The following is a 5,142-nucleotide window of genomic DNA, read 5'->3' as shown; positions in this document are numbered from 1 at the left end:
ATTTTAATTTCATTAGATTTTTTACATAAGGAGCCATTTTGTTTTTCCGATGAATTAAAAAGTAGAGTAAAACTAAAGAGAGAAATGAAAGAGTGAAAAAAAAATGGTAAAACTCATTAGCTGTGGTTTAGACTAGAAGGTATCCAGCTCTGGCTACTGGGCATGCACACATCAATCTAACATTATTTTTGTCACACTGTGTAACAATAATACTGTTTTTGTATTATAGTAAGGGTTAGGTTTAGAGGGTTGGGGTAGGTGTAGACGTTAATAAAACATAATCTAATAGGTAGAAAAATTAATTTCATTGTTAGTTTTCGGTCGGAGCTAGCCACAACCATATGGAACGAGGACCTTCAGGATGAACGCAGTCTCTGATATCGCCTGGTTTGAAATGTTTTCTTAAATGCGATAAAAAATGATTAGCATGATCGTATTCGTAATAAACATGATTATGAATGTGGTAAATATTTATTTATTTAAAAAAAAATACTACTGTGTTACGGTCTGGGGTTGGTAAGATTTTTAGGCTCTTATGCTTAACAAGGCTGTATTTATTTAAGCAAAAATACAGTAAAAAATTGTAATATTGTGAAATTTTATTACAATTTAAAATGACTGATTTCTATTTTAACATATTTTAAAATGGAATTTATTCTCGTGATACAAAGCTGAATTTTCAGCAGCCATTACTTTAGACTTCAGTGTCACATGATCCTTCAGAAATCATTAATAATATGTGACCTTAGATCACAAAACATGGGTATATGTAGCAATAGCCAACAATACATTGTATAGGAGGTCAAAACTATACATTTTTCTTTTATGCCAAAAATCATTAGGATATTAAGTAAAGATCATGTTTCATCATGTTTTTTCAATTTCCTACAGTAAATATATCAGAACTTAATTTTTGATTTTATTATACATTGCTTAGAACTTTGGATAACTTTAAAGGTGATTTCCTCATATTTTTTATTTTTTTGCACGCTCAGATCCCAGATTTTCAAATGGTTGTATCTTGGCCAAATTTTATCTCTCTTTTTCTATCCTAAGAAACCTTACATCAATGGAAAGCTATGTATTCAGCTTTCAGATGATGTATAAATCTCAATTTCAAAAAACTCCAGGGTCACATATGCTGATTTGGTGCTCAAGAAAGGGTTGGCAAGTGTGCTCCTTAATATTTTTTGGATTTTTTTCAGGATTCCTTGATAAATAGAAAGTTAAAAAACTTATTTAGTTGAAATATAAATGTTTTGGAACAATGTAAAAGTCTTTACTGTCACTTTTGATTTATTTAATGCACACCTGCTGAATTGAAGTATTGTTTATTTAAAAAAACAAAAGTTATTTTGTCCCGTATCTAACGTAACAGTAGCATCCACCATTTTACAGGCCAGCCTTTTTATGAAATTTCATCACCAGCACCCCATTTCAGCCACATCAACCATCCAAAAACTATAATACTGGCTAAAACAGATAAACAGTGAATAGAAATGTAATCTTTTTACCCATTTTCAGTCATGCTTGCTGAGAAAGAGAGACCCGTGCCAGTCACCATAAATGTAAAGCGCGCACACACACACACACACACACACACACACACACACACACACACACACACACACACACACACACTGGTTTACATGTTTTATGTGGACATTCCATAGGCGTAATGGTTTTTATACTGTACAAACCGTACTTTCTATCGCCCTACACCTACCCTACACCTAAACCTAGCCCTCACAGGAGATTGTGCACACTTTTACTTCCTCAAAAAAACTCATTGTGCATGATTTATAAGCCTGTTTCCTCATGGGGACCTGAGAAATGTCCCCACAAGGTCAAAATTTACTGGTATTCCTATCCTTGTGGGGACATTTGGTCCCCACAACGTGATGAATACCAGGTACACACACACACACACACACACACACACACACACACACACACACACACACACACACACACACACACACACACACACTTCTAACTAATCAGCCCTATTGAATTCAACCAACAATGGGCGCTCATCCTCTGGCCACCCAAGCAGCACAGCAGATCATGTGTTCCTTCTTTTGTTCTCACCCAATTTTTCCCTCCCTCTTTTTGCCTGCCCCATATAGACACTGCTTTGCTCCGATTGTTGCCATCCAGACGCAGCTATCTGTTGTTAAAGGTGTCAGCTGTTATCTCACCCGTATATTACAGACTATTTAAAAGATTCTTTCAGTTTGTGCCAGCTGCTGCCCTCCATTTCTGGAGCACTACTCTTTCTAAACTGCTCTAACAGTTGTGTTCTCACACACACACACACACACACACACACACACACACACACACACACACACACACATACAGCTCTGTCTTTAAATCTCAGTCTCAATCTGCTCTGATAAAGTTTATAGAATGGAATGGGAGGGAGAGAGTCAGACCCCCCATTTTTAATCACACAGTGCCAGTGCCGTTTGGCTCCCGCAGCTCACGATACGCTGCCAAAAGCCAGACATGAATGAGAGACAGCCCTATCGCTCCTGCGATCAGCTCTCTCTCTCTAGTTTCCTCACTCGGAGCATGTTCAGTACGTCACGGAGCTTCTCAGGAAGATGTAGTTAAACTACGTCAGCTCTCCTAATCTCAGTGCTTCCCAACGGAAGCTGTTGAAAGCTTCGGACCTCCAGTGAAGATATTTGCTGCATTTTCAGGAGTTTATCTAGATACTGCTTTTATTTATAAATATATTGCATTTTTTATGGTCACAAGATGCTGTGCATTTTGGCACGTACATCAAAGAGTTTCCAACCTTTATAACCTGTTAAGTGCTGGAGGATATATTTTAAAGGGATAGTTCACACAAAATTGAAAATTCTATCATAATTACTCACCCTTTTCCCGTTCCAAACTCAGAAGACCTTTGTTTATCTTCAGAACACAAATTAAGAAGGTTCATAAAGTTACAGTTAATGCCACGTGGACTATTTTAACAATGTCCGAACTACCTTTTTGGGCCTTGAACTTGGTAGTTGTGTTGCTGTATATTGAGGGTCAGAAAGCTCTCGGATTTAACCAAAAATATCTTAATTTGTGTTACGAAGATGAACGACGGTCGAATAAATCCAGTCCGATTTCAGGGAACCCTTTTTTTTTTCTTGATGACAAGCTGACGAAATATGTCAGAAGAGGTTTTTTAGCAAATATTTAGTAAATATTTAGTCTCCTTCACTCACCAGTTTATAAGACTAAAACTAAGATTTCGGTAGTCAAAACATATGTAAACACAAAGATGTTATTATAGAAGAGCTCTGGTAAACGTACACATAACTGCAAAGGTATTTTTAAATCTGATTGAGAAGATGGTTGGTTTTATACATTTACAGTTGAAGTCAAAAGTTTGCATACACCTTGCAGAATATGCAAAATGCTAATTATTTTACCAAAATAAGAAGGATTATACAAAATGCATGGTATTTTTTATTTAGTACTGACTTGAATAAGATATTTTACATAAAAGATGTTTACAGATAGTCCACAAGAGAAAATAATAGTTGAAATGATAAAAATTACCCCGTTCAAAAGTTTACATACGCTTGATTCTTATGCTGTGTTTTTACCTGAATGATCCACAGCTGTTTTTTTTTTTAGAGATAGTTGTTTTTGAGTCCTTGTTTGTCCTAAACAGTTAAACTGCCCGCTGTTCTTTAGAAAAATCCTTCAGGTCCCACAAATTCTTTGTTTTTTTATTTGAACCCTTACCAACAATGACTATGAATTTGAGATCCATCTTTTCACACTGAGGACAATTGATGAACTCATAACCAAATTCTTTGGTTTTTTTAAACCCTCACTGATGCTTCAGAAGCAAACACGATGCATTAAGAGCTTTCAATTTGAAGATCAGGGTAAATGTAATTAATTTTGAAAAACATTTCATGGAAACAAGTATCTTCTGTAGCTTTGGATGGGCAGTACTAAATGAAAAAAATATGATATTAAGGCAAAATAAGAAAAGTTTACACTCCTGGCTCTTAGTGCATCATGTTTCCTTCTGAAGCATCAGTGAGCGTCTGAAAAACCAAAAAATATGTGGGACCTGAAGGATTTTTCCGAAGAACAGCGGGCTGTTTACCTGTTCAGGACAAACAAGGGACTCATGGGGAACAACGATCACTAAACAAACCAAAACAAACAAACAAACAAAAAAACAGCTGTGGATCATTCAGGTAACAACACAGTATCAAGAATCAAGTGTATGTAAACTTTTGAAAAGGGCAATTTTTTTAAATTCACCTATTATCTTCTCTTGTGGACTATATGTAAATGTCTTTCATGTCAAATAATCTTATTCAGGTCAGTACTAAATAAAAATTTTGCAAATTCTGCAAGGTGTATGTAAACTTTTGACTTCAACTGTACATAGTTTATTTCTAATTAATTGGATTATTTTAGGTCTACACACCTTTTTCAATCCAAGTGAAATTTCGGTCAGATCAAGCTCAATCAGATCAATTAATAAGGCTTTTTAATGTGATTGAGCCTCAATCCGATTACTAACGTTATCTGGGGGTGTGTAAACATAGCTATTGTTAACACATAGCAAGGTATTATAGTTTCACACCAGCAATTTTGACAAGGCAGCAGCCTTCAGCTTGTTCCTTTTGAGAAACTGAAACTCTAACATGTAGAACGAGATCGTGCCCCACGGCCTCAATCGCTGCTCTCCGACTCCACGAGGCAAAACCCTTGACCCGCTCTCTGTCTTTCCTGATACTAAGGGGCCTCGACAGTAACTTCAAAAGCCAGAGGTGTATCAGATTCAGACAGGCCCGAGGTAGCTGACAGATGAGCCCGTGTTGTGGGAAGCCGAGGAATTTACAGCACACGCCTTTCATCTCCATTGGTGGGCTTATTGTACTGAGGACACTAGCCTGGGGAGTCACAACAATAAAACAGGAAGTGTGGAGCTGATACATCTAAACTGCCTTCCCTCCCCTCACCTAATCACTTCTCACATCTTTTTACTATTTAGTCACCCAAAATAGTGTGGGTTTTTGTTTTGAGTGACAAAGTTGTTTGGTATAATGTACACAAACATCAAAATATGAACAACCAGCCATTAAAGAAATACATTGAGTCGATACG

The sequence above is a fragment of the Garra rufa genome, chromosome 10 (assembly GCF_049309525.1).
Source record: "Garra rufa chromosome 10, GarRuf1.0, whole genome shotgun sequence".
In the NCBI taxonomy this organism is placed as follows: domain Eukaryota; kingdom Metazoa; phylum Chordata; class Actinopteri; order Cypriniformes; family Cyprinidae; genus Garra; species Garra rufa.
The sequence above is the reverse complement of the archived record's forward strand: the minus strand, read 5'-3'. Positions refer to the sequence as shown.